This window comes from Saimiri boliviensis, chromosome 3 (assembly GCF_048565385.1).
Source record: "Saimiri boliviensis isolate mSaiBol1 chromosome 3, mSaiBol1.pri, whole genome shotgun sequence".
NCBI lineage: Eukaryota > Metazoa > Chordata > Mammalia > Primates > Cebidae > Saimiri > Saimiri boliviensis.
The window spans coordinates 426523-441656 of record NC_133451.1 but is presented as its reverse complement, the minus strand read 5'-3'; the positions used below and the strand labels follow the sequence as shown (position 1 = coordinate 441656).

Below are 15134 nucleotides of genomic sequence, written 5' to 3'. Positions count from 1 at the left end.
CTCTTCTTGAGGAATATCTTGGTGGTGCTCTCTGTATATCCTGGACTTGAATATTGGCCTGCCATGCTAGGTTGGGGAATTTTTCCTGGATAATATCCTGAAGAGTATTTTGCAGCTTGGATTCATTCTCTCCATCACATTCAGGTACACCTATCAAACGTAGATTAGATGTTTTCACATAGTCCCATACTTCTCGGAGACTTTGTTCCTTCCCTTTTACCCTTTTTTCTCTAATCTTGCCTTCTCATTTTATTTCATTGAGTTGATCTTCGACCTCTGGTATCCTTTCTTCTGCTTGGTCAATTCAGCTGTTTAAACTTGTGTATGCTTCACGAAGTTCTCATGTTGTGTTTTTCAGCTCTATCAATTCACTTATATTCCTCTGTAAGTTGTTTATTATCGGTAGCATTTCATCAAATCTTTTTTCAAGGTTCTTAGTTTCTTTGCATTGGGTTAGAACATGTTCCTTTAGCTCAGAGAAGTTTGTTATTACCCACCTTCTGAAGCCTGTTTCTGTCAATTCATCATACTCATTCTCCATCCAGCCTTGTTCCCTTGCTGGTGAGGAGTTGTGATCCCTTGTAGGAGGAGAGGTGTTCTGGTTTTGGGTGTTTTTATCTTTTTTGTGCCAGTTTCTTCCCAACTTTGTGGATTTATCCACCTGTCGTTTTTGTAGTTGTTGACTTTCAGATTGGAACTCTGAGTGGATGTCCAGTTTGTTGATGATGAAGTTATTTCTTTCTGTTTCTTAGTTTTCCTTCTAATAGGCCTCTCTGCTGTAGGACTGCTGAGATCCACTCCAGGCCCTGCTTGCCTGGGGATCACCTGCAGCAACTGCAGAACAGTAAAGGTTGCTGCCAGTTCCTTCTTCTGCTATCTTTGTCCCAGAAGGAAACCCATCAGATGTCAATCTGGGCTTTTTTATGAGGTGACTCTTTGGATATATGGGGGTCAGGCAGCTGCTTGAGGAGACAGTCTGTCCTTTATAGGAGCTCAGGTGTTGAGCTGTGAGCTCCATTGTTCATTCAGAGCTGCTGGGCAGGTAAGTTTAAGTCTGCTGCAGCAGAACTCATAGCACCCCCTCCTTTTTTCTCCCCCAGGTGTTCTCTCCCGGGGATTTAGGGCTTTATTTATGAGTTTCTGTTGTGCTGCTGCCTTTTTTCAGGGCTGCCCTGCCCAGCGAGGAGGCAGCCTAGTCACTGTCTACCTGCAGAGGCTTTGCTGAGCTGCTGTGGGCTCTGCCCAGCTGCCATGTGAACTTCCCTGCAGTCCTGTTTGTATGGGTATAGTTAGAACTGCCTTGGCAATGGCGGCCCACCTCTGTAGTGGCGGACTCTGTGTAATGGCGGGCTGCCTCAGCAATGGCAAACTACCTCCATAGTGGTGGACTGCCTCAGTAATGGCAGACGCTTCTCCCCCACAGTGCTGGACCGTCCCGGATTCAGCTGTACTTGCTGTGAAACTCTCAATCCAGAGCATTTCCAATTGCTGTTTTTTTTGTTGGGGGTGGGACCAGCCGAGCATGATCACCTGGCTCCCTGCCTCAGACCCCCCCCCTTTTTTTTGCAGTTGAATGGGCGACTCTGTTTCCCAGGTGTTCCAGTAGCCTGTTGAAAAGGCGCCAGGATCTGTGTGATTTTTCATGCGGGGACCCACCGTGCCGGCTGAAACAGCCATGCTGGCGACCCGTGGGGCTCCTCCACCTGGGAATATCCTGGTCTGTGGGCAGTAAAAATCCATCTAGAAATGTGGCATCCACTCACCCTCCATGCTTTCGCTGGGAGCTGCAATCCTGTGCTGCTCCAAATCGGCCATCTTGGATCCATCCTAATTTGTCATTTTTATAGTATTGCTCTGATAATCAGCTTTTTGCCAGCTAAAACTAACTCTTCCTTTCCCATACTAAAAGCTGTTCAGGCTTTATATTAGCTTTTTGAGCTGGACAGACTCCATGTTAGCTTCTTCATTTTAGTTATTCTTTCACCGTTAATATATAACTGTAGTATAAAGCCGGGTCAGGCTGACACTGGGCACCCAGGACTGCATTTGTTGATAAGAGGCTGAGTTAAGTGGTACTAGCAGAGCCTGGAAATGCAGGTGCAGTGAGTTCCCAAAGCCCTCATTATCTATAAGTTGTGTATCATTCTTGACAGCTTTACCTCTTGCACCTGGCACTGTTTTATTTCTTATGTATCAGTTTATCTTTTAACTTTTTGCTTACTCTGCTTCTGTGAAAATTTGCTTCAACTGGGTTCCCCCTCCGTTTTAAAACTAATGCATAGAAAAATCACCTAACTTCCTTCAGGGCCAAGAGAATTTTAGGCGTTAGCCACCCTTGCTTGCCAGCTCAATAAAACACTCATAAATCAATCTAGAAGTGTGGCACATTCCTTGACTGACTTGGGTGCAACATTGCACACTGATTTTTTTTTTATTGTTACTTTATGGGAATGAAACAAATATTTGTATGTTGGGGCAGGTATTGTGGTTCAATTTTGTAATCCCAGCACTTTGAGAGGCCAGAGCATGTGAATCAGTTGAGCACAAGAGTTAGATGATCCTGAGCCTCAGAGTGAGACCCTGTCTCAAAAACACAAACAAAAGAACAACCCACAAATATTTGTGTTGATCATGTATTCTGAAACCATAATAAATGCATATATTAGTTCAGTTTTTGTGTTTTTGCTCTAGGGTTTTATATATATGCATGATCATATTATCTACAAACAGTAACATTTTTCCTTCTTTTGCAGGCAGGAGAGCTTTGTTCTGCTTTTCCTTGCCTAATTGTTGCGATACAAACTTTCAGTAATATGTTAAGATAGAAGCTGTGGTTCTGGAGGCATGCTTGCAGATCTTGGCCTCCTGGTCCCTGAAGCATTCCTGTTTCTGTATATTTTAGGGATTTAACAATGATTACAGTTTCTATAATCTTATTTTTTGGCAGGTAAACATCTCCTTTTCTTGGGTCCCCAGGTTGTTGAGATTACCTCTGAGGTTGCAGAGAAGGGTTGTAGCTGGGTCACAAAGGTGCTGCGGGGTGTGCTGTGGGGTCTGCCTTTGATGTTTGTGTTACCAGAGATTTGGACAGTCATAGATCCTTTCTGGGCTCCGGAAAGATTAGATTTCCTTGAGGACATTAATCTATATGGCAGGCAGTAGGGTTGGGTTTTGAAGTTTATTTGCATATGATGGGCCGAGTACCAGGTGTATGAATGGGTTTGGCTTCTACTGACTGCCTGAGAACAATTTTTACAGGTCTCTCTGTGGGCCTCTGAGTGTGTGTGCAAATGGCCACAGACTATGACTAGAAATGGCTAGAACTAAGTCACAGGGCTGCTTCAGGGACCACGGCTAAGGCCAGGATCTGTAAGCCTGTCTCCAGGGCCCTGGCTGGGTGTGTCTTCCTGCAGGTCTCTTGATGGGAAGGCCCACTTCTGGACTATAGCTGAGATTGAATTTGAGAGAGGTTATAGAACTGCTTCAGAATCCCCAGTAAGACGAGGCTTCGTACCCTGTTTTCATGTCTGTAGCCATGTCTATGGGCTCTGGAGTTGGCACGTGGGTGAGGGCCTGCTTATTCCAAATAACCCTCCTTGATCTCTGACTCCACTGAGGTTTCACAACGCTATTTATAGGCAAGCACCTTTCTACTTATATTTTCTAGGAATGTATTACTTAAAGTATCTTATATAAGTGGAATCACACTGTCACTTTTTTAGGGTCTTATTTCACTTAAAATAATGGCTTTAAGATTTGTCCTTATTGTAGCATCTGGTAAGATATTTTCTTTTGAGTCTCAAGAATTTTTCATTGTATGTGTAAGCCACATCCTTTTAAATTATTCATTCGTCGAAGGATGTTTGAGTTTTTTCACTTTTCAGCATTTGTAAATAATATGGTTTGGATCTGTGGCCCCATTCCAATCTCACATCAAATCATAATCTCTAATATTGGAGGTGGGGCCTGGTAGGAAGTGATTGGATCCTAGGGTTGGCTTCTCATGAATCGTTTAGCACTATCCCCTTTGGTACTGTCTTCACCATAGTGAGTGATTTCTCCTGAGATCTCATTTTCTTTCTTTCTCTTTTTTTAAAATAGCTAATCCATTGCAATTTAATCTAAAAATGAAATTTCTACAGAAACAGGAACTATTTTAAAAAAGAAAAAAATCTCTCATTCAAACTCCTTTGTTATGATAATGGCTGCAAATTTGTGGCATTTAGAAAACTACACCATCAGCAAGCTTTGCTTTATTAATGAGATGTACAAAATCTATAAAGCAGATGAAAGTGAATTATTTCTTCAACATTTTAGTAAAACTTCTGATAATCAGCGTTCAAAGCAAGTATGGCACATAACAACTCAAGCATAAATTAAGACGGAGAGCCTGGACAGTTTGATTTCTTAAATTTTCCAAAAAGCTACCATTGCAATATACAGGATTCCTCCCTATTTTAACCTTACCAGTTTCAAAGGAAAGAAAAGGGAGTGGATTACATGTAGATAGCATGTGCACAAGTGTACACACATGCAGGGTGGCAGGTAGACTAATTCCTTCTTCCCACCACCCACATCTCACTTCACAGAAACCATTAGATAAAGAAAAACCAATGAGGAGTTCTGCAGTTTTCTTTTAATAACTGAGGCTGAGGCAGGAGAATTGCTTGAACTCAGGAGGCGGAGGATGCAGTGAGCCAAGATTATGCCACTGCACTCCAGCCTGGGAGACAGTGAGGTTCTGTCTCAAGAAAAAAAGACAACAAAAAAGATAAAAGGCACAGAAAGAACTTACTACCATTTCATTCATTGTTTTCTGACCACTTAGTAGTTTGTGTTTTTTAATTCTTTCATGCTGCCTTCTCTTGTGTAGTATTGAGTTTTTGTTGTTTTTATTGTTATATGCTTTGGTTTCTGTGTGTGCGTGTGTGTGTTTGTGTGTGTGTCTACTAGTTTTTTGTTTTTGTTTTTTTGTAATTTTTAAGAGACATAAATTACCTCATAGTTACAAAAGTCTAGCTTAAGATAACAATCTGACTTCGGTTTTTATCCACATAGGGTCTTCCTTTGTTTTCCGGGCTGTAGAGCAGTGGTGCATTTACAGCTCAATGCAGCCTCAGACTCTCCTATATCAAACAGTTTTCCCATCTCAGCCTCCTGAGCAGCTGGGACTACAAGCATATGCCACCATGTCCAGCTTACTTTTTTGGTATTTTTTGTAGAGACACGGTTTTGCCATGTTGCTCAGGCTGGTCTTGAACTCCTGGGCTCAGGAAATCGATCTGTGTTGGCCTCACAAAGTGCTACGTTTATAGGCATACATTATCAGGCCTAGCTGCTGCTTTTTAAAAAAAAAAGGCTAAGTAGCTTTCTGAAATCTTTATTTTATTTTATTCATGTATTTAGAGACAGAGTCCTGCTATATTTGACCAGGCTGGTTTTGAACTCCTGGCCTCAAGCAAAAGTTAACTTCTATGTATAAAATTATTAAACAGTTTTACTCCCTTCAACACACTATGTCACACTTTACATCTTTTTATATTATATACTATTAACATATTATTGAAGCTATATGCTTTATTCACTCTTTGACTTTTAAAAAAATTATAATTAAGAACTTTCAAATGACTTTTTTTGGGGCTGAGTCTTGCTCTGTAGCCTAGGCTGGAGTGCAGTGGTGCGATCTTGGCTTACTACAACCTCTGCCTCCCAGGTTCAAGCAATTCTTCTGCCTCAGTCTCCTGAGTAGCTGGGATTACAGGCTCCTGCCACCATGCCTGGCTAATTTTTATATTTTTAGTAGAGATGGGGTTTTGCCATGTTGGCTAGGCTGGTTTCAAACTCCTGGCCTCAGGTGATTCACCCACCTTGGCCTCCCAAGGTGCTGGGATTACAGGCGTGAGCCACTGCACCTGGCCTCAAATAACTTTTACGTTTGCTGATTCTTTTCCCCCTGTATAACCAAGTCTCCCGTTAAAGCTTTCTGTTAAATGTTTTAGTTCTACTATTGTGTACTTCAGCCTCAGCATATCTCCTTGGTTGCTTTTTTTTTTTTTTTTTTTTTTTTGAGACAGAGTTTCGCTCTTGTTACCCAGGCTGGAGTGCAATGGCACGATCTCGGCTCACCGCAACCTCCGCCTCCTGGATTCAGGCAATTCTCCTGCCTCAGCCTCCTGAGTAGCTGGGATTACAGGCACGCGCCACCATGCCCAGCTAATTTTTGTATTTTTAGTAGAGATGGGGGTTTCACCATGTTGACCAGGATGGTCTCGATCTGTCGACCTCGTGATCCACCCGCCTCGGCCTCCCAAAGTGCTGGGATTACAGGCGTGAGCCACCGTGCCCGGCCCTTGGTTGCTTTTTTTTTTTTTTTTTTTTTTTTTTTTTTTGAGACGGAGTTTCGCTTTTGTTACCCAGGCTGGAGTGCAATGGCACGATCTCGGCTCACCGCAACCTCCGCCTCCTGGGTTCAGGCAATTCTCCTGCCTGCCTCAGCCTCCTGAGTAGCTGGGATTACAGGCATGCACCACCATGCCCAGCTAATTTTTTGTATTTTTAGTAGAGACGGGGTTTCACCATGTTGACCAGGTTGGTCTCGATCTCTCGACCTTGTGATCCACCCGCCTCGGCCTCCCAAAGTGCTGGGATTACAGGCTTGAGCCACCGCGCCTGGCGTCCTTGGTTGCTTTTTAATGGTTATCTTTCTTTATTATAATTAATTTTCGTCATGCATTGTTGCAAAAAATTTGTTAATCTGTGTACTTTTGCATCTTACCGAGATTTTTTTAAGATAATTATTTTGAATTTTCTGTTAGCCACTCTTTTTATTATTATACTTTTAAGTTCTGAGATACATGTGCAAAACATGCAGGTTCATTACATAGGTATACAGGTGCCATGGTGGTTTGCTGCACCCATCAACCCGTCATTTAATTAGGTATTCCTCCTAATGCTACCCCTCCCCACCCCCACCCCCTGACAGGTTCTGGTGTGTGATGTTCCCCTTCCTGTGTCCAGATATTCTCATTGTTCAACTCCCACTTAAGAGTGAGAACATGCGGTGTTTGGTTTTCTGTCCTTGTGTTAGTTTGCTGAGAATGATGGTTTCCCGCTTCATCCTTGTTCCTGCAAAGGACATGAACTCATTCTTTTTTATGGCTGCATAGTATTCCATGGTGTATATGCGCCACATTTTCTTTATCCAGTCTGTCATTGATGGGCATTTGGGTTGGTTCCAAGTCTTTGCTATTGTGAACAGTGCTGCAATACACATATGTGTGCATGTGTCTTTGTAGTAGAATGATTTAGAATCCTTTAGGTATATACCCAGTAACAGGATTGCTGGATCAGATAGTATTGCTGGTTCTAAATCCTTGAGGAATCACCACACTGTCCTCCACAATGGTTGAACTAATTTATACTACCATCGACAGTGTAAAAGCATTTTTATTTCTCTGCATCCTCCTCAGCATCTGTTGTTTCCTGACTTTTTTTTTTTTTTTGAGTTGGAGTTTCACTCTTGTTACCCAGGCTGGAGTGCAATGGCGCGATCTTGGCTCACCGCAACCTCCGCCTCTTGGGTTCAGGCAATTCTCCTGCCTCAGCCTCCTGAGTAGCTGGGATTACAAGCACGCACCACCATGCCCAGCTAATTTTTTGTATTTTTAGTAGAGATGGAGTTTCAACATGTTGACCAGGATGGTCTCGATCTCGCGACCTCGTGATCCACCGCCTCAGCCTCCCAAAGTGCTGAGATTACAGGCTTGAGCCACCGCGCCCGGCCTTCCTGACTTTTTAATGATCGCCATTCAACCTGGTATGAGAAAGTGACTCACTGTGGTTTTGATTTGCATTTCTCTAATGACCAGTGATGATAAGATTTTTTTTTTCACATTTGTTGGCCGCATAAATGTCTTCTTTTGAGAAGTGTCTGCTCGTATCCTTTGCCCACTTTTTGATGGGGTTGTTTTTTTCTTGTAAATTTAAGTTCTTTATAGATTCTGGATATTAGCCCTTTATCAGATGGATAGATCGCAAAATTTTTTTCCCATTCTGTAGGTTGCCTGTTCACTCTAATGATTGTTTCTTTTGCTGTGCAGAAGCTCTTTAGTTTAATTAGGTGACATTTGTCAATTTTGGCTTTTGTTGCCATTGCTTTTGGTGTTTTAGTCATGAAGTCTTTGCTCATGCCTATGTCCTGAATGGTATTGCCTAGGTTTTCTTCTAGGCAATACCATTTTTTTGGTGTTAGGTCTTACGTTTAAGTCTTTAATGCATGTTGAGTTAATTTTTGTATAAGGTGTAAGGAAGGGGTCCAGTTTCAGTTTTCTGCATATAGCTGGCCAGTTTTCCCAACACCATTTATTAAATAGGGAATCCTTTCCCCATTTCTTGTTTTTGTCAGATTTGTCAAAGATCAGATGGTTGTAGATGTGTGGTGTTATTTCTGAGGCCTATGTTCTGTTGGTCTACATACCTGTTTTGGTACCAGTACCATGCTGTTTTGACTACTGTAGCCTTGTAGTATAGTTTGAAGTCAGGTAGTGTGATGCCTCCAGCTTTGTTCGTTTTGCTTAGGATTGTCTTGGCTATGCGGGCTCTTTTTTGGTTCCATATGAAATTTAAAGTAGTTTTTTCTAATTTTGTAAAAAAGTCAATGGTAGCTTGATGGGAATAGCATTGAATCTATATATTACTTTAGGCAGTATGGCCATTTTTGTGATACTGATTCTTCCTATTCATGAGCACAGAATGTTTCTTCGCTGGTTTGTGTTCTCTCTTATTTCTTTGAGCAGTGGTTTGTAGTTCTCCTTGAAGAGGTCCTTCACGTTCTTTGTAAGTTGTATTCCTAGGTATTTTATTCTCTTTGTAGCAGTTGTGAATGGGAGTTCACTCATGATTTGGCTCTCTTTGTCTATTATTTGTATATAGGAATGCTTGTGATTTTTGCACATTGATTTCATATCTTGAGACTTTGCTGAAGTTGCTTCTAAGCTTAAGGAGATTTTGGGCTGAAATGATGGGGTTTTCTAAATATACAATCATGTCATCTGCAAACAGAAACAATTTGACTTCCTCTCTTTTTATTTGAATACTCTTTTTTTCTTTCTCTTGCCAGACTGCCCTGGCCAGAACTTTCATCCTTGACTTGTTCTGGTATTCAAAGGGAATGCTTCCTGCTTTTGCCCATTCAGCATGATATTGGCTGTGGATTTGTCATAAATAGCTTTTATTATTTTTGAGATACATTCCATCAATATGTAGTTTATTGAGAGTTTTTAGCACAAAGGGGTGTTGAATTTTATCAAAGGCCTTTTCTTGATCTATTATAATAGATAATTATGTGGTTTTTGTCATTGGTTCTGTTTATGTGATGGATTATGTTTATGGATTTGTGTATGTTGAACCAGCCTTGCAGGGATGAAGCTGAGTTCATCATGGTCCATAAGCTTTTTGTTGTGCTGCTGCTAGATTCATTTGGTGTGCCAGTATTTTATTGAGGGTTTTTGCATTGACGTTCATCAGGGATACTGGCCTGAAATTTTCTTCTTTTGTTGTGTCTCTGCCAGGTTTTGGTATCAGGATGATGCTGGCCTCATAAAATGAGTTAGGGAGGAGTCCTTTTTCTGTTGTTTCCAATAGTTTCAGAAGGAATGGTACCAGCTCCTCTTTGTACCTCTGGTAGAATTTGGCTGTGAATCCATGTGGTCCTGGGCTTTTTTTGGTTGGTAGGCTATTAATTACTGCTTCAGTTTCAGAACTTGTTATCGATCTGTTCAGGGATTCGCCTTCTTCCTGATTTAGTCTTGGGAAGGTGTATGTGTCCAGGAATTTATCAGTTTCCTCTAGATTTTCTAGTTTATTTGCATAGAGGTGTTTATAGTATTCTCTGATGGTAGTTTGTATTTCTGTGGGATTAGTGGTGATATTCCCTTTATCATTTTTTATTGTGTCTATTTGATTCTTCTCTCGTTTCTTCTTTATTAGACTGGCGAGTGATCTATTTTGTTGGTCTTTTCAAAAAACCAGCTCCTGGGTTCATTGATTTTTTTTTTTTTTTTTTTTTTAAGCGTTTTTCATGTCTCTATCTCCTTCAGTTCTGTTTAGTTCTGGTCTTAGTTATTTCTTGTCTTCTAGCTTTTGAATTTGTTTGCTCTTACTTCTCTAGTTCTTGTAATTGTGATAATATGGCGTCAATTTTAGATCTTTCCTGCTTTCTCTTGTGGGCATTTAGTGCTATAAATTTCCCTCTAAAGACTGCTTTGGCTGTGTCCCAGATTTTGATACATTGTATCTTCGTTCTCATTGTTTTCAAATAATTTATTTCTGCTTTAATTTTGTTATTTACCCAGTAGTTATTCAGGAGCAGGTTGTTCAGTTTCCATGTAGTTGTGCAGTTTTGAGTGAGTTTCTTAATCGTTAGTTCTAATTTGATTGCACTGTGGTCCGAGAGACTGTTTGTTATGATTTCTGGTTTTTTTGCATTTGCTGAGGAGTGTTTTACTTCTAATTATGTGGTCAATTTTAGAATAAGTGTGATGTGGTGCTGAGAAGAATATATATTCTGTTGATTTGAGGTAGAGAGTTCTGTATATGTCTTTTAAGTTCACTTGGTCCAGAGCTGAGTTCAAGTTCTGAATATCCTTATTAATTTTCTGTCTTGTTGATCAGTCTGATATTGACAGTGGGGTGTTAAAGTCTCCTGCTATTATTTTGTGAGAGTCTAAGTCTCTTTGTAGGTCTCTAAGAACTTGCTTTATGAATCTGGGTGCTCCTGTATTGGGTACCTATGTATTTAGGATAGTTATCTCTTCTTGTTGCATTGATCCCTTTACCATTATGTAATAGCCTTCTTTTTTTGATCTTTGTTGGTTTAAAGTTTGTTTTGATCAGAGACTAGGATTGCAACCCCTGCTTTTTTTTTTTTTTTTTTCCTTTCCATTTGCTTGGTAAATAATTCCTCCATTTTTATTTTGAGCCCATGTATGTCTTTACACATGAGATGGGTCTCCTGAATACAGCACACTGATAGATCTTTATCTGATTTTGAGACTCTTTATCTAATTTTAAAAGTTTCTGTCTTTGCCGGGCGCGGTGGCTCAAGCCTGTAATCCCAGCACTTTGGGAGGCCGAGGCGGGTGGATCACGAGGTCGAGAGATCGAGACCATCCTGGTCAACATGGTGAAACCCCGTCTCTACTAAAAAATACAAAAATTAGCTGGGCATGGTGGCATGTGCCTGTAATCCCAGCTACTCAGGAGGCTGAGGCAGGAGAATTGCTTGAACCCAGGAGGCAGAGGTTGCCGTGAGCCGAGATCGCGCCATTGCACTCCAGCCTGGGTAACAAGAGCAAAACTCCATCTCAAAAAAAAAAAAAAAAAAAAGTTTATGTCTTTTAATTGGGGGCATTTAGCCCATTTACATTTAAGGTTAATATTGTTATGTGTAAATTTGGTCCTGTCATGATGCTACCTGGTTATTTTGTGCATGAGTTGATGCAGTTTCTTCATAGTGTCAATGGTCTTTACAATTTATTATGCTTTTGCAGTGGGTGGTACTGGTATTTCCTTTTGTTAAGTGCTTTCTTCAGGAGCTCTTGTAAAACAGGTATGGTGGTGACAAAATCTCTCAGCATTTGCTTGTCCATAAAGAATTTTATTTCTCCTTCACTTACGAAGCTTAGTTTGGCTGGACATGAAATTCTGGGTTGAAAATTCTTTAAGAATGTTGAATATTGGCCCCTACTCTCTTCTGGTTTGTAGGGTTTCTGCAGAGAGGTCGGCTGTTAGGTCAGGTTACCCACAAAGAGAAGCTCATCAGACTTTCTCTCAGCATTTGCTAGTCTGTAAAGGATTTTATTTCTCCTTTGCTTATGAAGCTTAGTTTGGCTGGATATGAAATTCTGGGTTGAAAATTCTTTAAGAGTGTTGAATATTGGCCCCCACTCTCTTCTGGCTTATAAGGTTTCTGCAGAGAGATCCCCTGTTAGTCTGATGGGCTTCCCTTTGTGGGTATCATTTTCTGTTAGCCATTTTTTAGATCTATATTTTGTTGTTAGTGGATCCTGGATCATTTTTAGTTTCCTTTGATGGTGTTATGTTTGCCTGATCCTTCATAATTCGTAAAGCCTTGTTTTGATAACATTGCATCTGAAGGAGTAAATACTTCTTTCAGTCATTATAGACTAGTCTGGGGAGGTAAGTATCTTCTATTGGATTTCTGGGCTGATGAGATTTCCACTGAGACTGTAATAAAGTGCTTTGAATCCAGGTCACATAACACCTATTACTGGGTTTGCAGTGAAATTCATGCTTGTCAGACCTGTTATCGGGGCATGAGACAGTTTGGATTCTATTTTCTGAGAAGACTGAACTTTCTTCAAGATGTTGATCAATATGACTGGCACTGCAGGGAAAAAACCCTCCAATTATATCTGCAGATTAAGTTGCTGATACAATCAATTTGAGTAGGTGTGGCTCCTGCTGTGTGGCTCTTGCTGGGTATTTGGAAATGCTCTAACCTAGTCATTGAACAGGTTCTTAGATCAATGTCTTCAGGTCTTTGAGTTCATGGCATTTCTCTCTCTGGATTTTTGGGTGGGTAGGACTTCTCACAGACTCTAGCTGACAGGGACCAGAAGTTGGTTATAGGACTGCTTCAAGATTCACAGTAGGAATAAAGTCAGCCAGCATGCCTACAATGGCACATATAGGTGTGCTGTTTGGCAAGAACCAGGTTAGGAAAAACTTCTTCTGGCCTTGGAGCCAGGTTATAGTGCCACATCAAGATCCACCATCAAATAAATACTGGTAAGCCTACATCCAGGAGTACAGATGGATGTTTCTGTGGGTGTTTGGGCAGGATTACTTCCATACCATGACTGACATGTGCAAAGGGTGGATTTTGGTGCAAAGCTTATAGCTTGCAGTGAATGCCAAGAATAAAGTACTCAGACATTCCAGCTGAATCGGGTGGGGGGTAGCTCTTCTATGACAGTCCACCCCAGCACATCTGCCAACTATTTATTGAAAGGGTTTGTATTACCTACTAACGTCCACTAGATGGCTTTTCGAGTGGGTTAGTGAGGCACCTGTGACCTTATAGGATACTCAAACTGCGTTCTCAGGAGGCTGTTTTCAGCATTCCTTATCACACCACAGACTCCACTCTCTGTCTTGTTTTCAGGGTCAAGGAGTTTCATTCTCATGCACAAAGAATATACACACAGTGCCTCAGTATGTTTCCATACCCCAACCTGAAATGCCTTGTACATAAGCTTGAATATGTTGCTGTGCACTCCCCCACATCTACCCCTTCTTTAACTCTTAGAGCATGCAGTTATCCAATGCAAGGTAAGCTTCTATCGTCTCTGGTCATAGATGTGTCGATGGCAGCACAGAGCCATCTGCAAATGCCTAGCAAATAGATACAAAAAAGAGTAAGTATAGTGGCCATCACCCAAATGCATATATCTAACCCAGACAACCAAGTGTTTGGGTTTAACCATTGAAATCCTTGTAATTGCTGAAGGGCACTTGTTTGTAATAGCTGTAACCATTCTTTATTTCTTTAATTTACACTCAAAAGTGGAAATTTGAGAAGACAAATGGTTATGATAAGACCCTTGCAGATGTGCTTTCACTCTCTCCCAAGCATATTGGAAGCTATTATATAGCAGGGGTTGCTACAGATAGAATTATATTGCCAATCACAATGTAAATTTTGACAGGTAATGAATGCCTGCTGCTAATCCCCCAGCCATTCAACAGCAGCTTCAGGAGTCCAGGAGAGACAGAATAGTTGTGTCAATATTTACCTGTTCTTGAAATTTATGGGTTACATTGTATACCATGTGGTTCACCACTGAGGCTGTGTGAATAGATTCAGAGAATCAGCTGCAATAGCAGCAGTTGCTAGTATGATAATAGCTGAGACTAAAAAATACTGTATTTTCTTTTTATCTATTTACTGTAAAATCTAATGCATCGTTGTTGAGACTCTCCCCATGCAAATTCTATTTTTATGTGGTGCTCACAGCAGAGCTATGTTTCTTGTTTTTCATTTTTTTTTGTTTTTTTACTTCATAAAGTACGTGAGCTGGTCAGAAATTATAAGAATAGTTTTTTTTTTTTAATTTAGTGTACAGAAAGTACTTTTTAGATGTAATTTTACAATGTGTATGTTGTTATATTTTATTTAATTAGAACATTTCATTTTAATTGGATAGCCTTATATAAGCTGTTTTCTTTAGTTATTGTTCCTTTCACTTTTTACAATTGACATAAATGGGTTATTTATTGGGTCAATTTGTTCAGGTAAGTACTGGGAAAATGTTAGCAGTCATAGGTATGTTTTGATATATTTGTAGTGAACAAACACAAGAAAGTGCTGGGTATGTAACAGATGCTCCAGAACTAGCCATAAATATTCCTGGAGTTAGTTTGTAGCTCCAAGTGAGAGACTGAAAATATTTATGGTGAAGAAATGGCATTAATTGTGTATGTGGAGAGGACATTTGTTCCCAGGCTGCAAAACTTATTCTGAATTTAAGGAGGATTTATGTTTTTATTTTCTGATCATTTGTGATGTCTTCATGTGTTTATACCCAGCTATGTATGCCTCACAGGTCTTCTTTTTCTTTGTGTTATGGCTACATTTTCCTCACTGTTCTCTTCATGCTATGTAATTTCACATGGACTTTCTAGGTTCCGATGAGAGGATTGGTATTTATTTTTATTTTTTAAATTTTATTTATTTATTTATTTATTTATTTTTAGAGTCGGGCTTTCACCATGTTGGTCAGGCTGGTCTTGAATCCCTGAACTCGTGATCCGCCCACCTCAGCCTCCCAAAGTGCTGGGATTACAGAAGATTGGAATTTTTAATGTGGTAAATTATTGTTTTTAACTGGGGTGTTTGGGATTATAGCTTATCAATGCAATATTCCGATCACTTAACTGAGATAAAAGTAATTCATTGTCCACAGGTAAGAAGATTAGGTCAACATTGTTTCTCTTTTTTTTTTTTTTTTTTGAGACGGAGTTTCGCTCTTGTTAACCCAGGCTGGAGTGCAATGGTGTGATCTCGGCTCACTGCAACCTCCGCCTCCTGGGTTCAAGCAATTCTCCTGCCT

At 40.4% G+C, this 15134-nt stretch overlaps 1 long non-coding RNA gene across 3 annotated transcripts in view; it reads left to right on the top strand.

Annotated features, from left to right (window-relative positions):
* Positions 1 to 15134, top strand: part of LOC101045711 (uncharacterized) — a 56274-nt gene that overhangs the window by 28709 nt on the left and 12431 nt on the right. Inside the window, exon 2 of one of the 3 annotated variants that reach the window (XR_012516774.1) lies at positions 14779 to 14890. The exons of the other annotated variants lie outside the window; for them this stretch is intronic. This is a non-coding gene — a long non-coding RNA (uncharacterized LOC101045711). The remainder of the gene's footprint in view (positions 1 to 14778; positions 14891 to 15134) is intronic. 3 annotated transcript variants of the gene reach the window in all.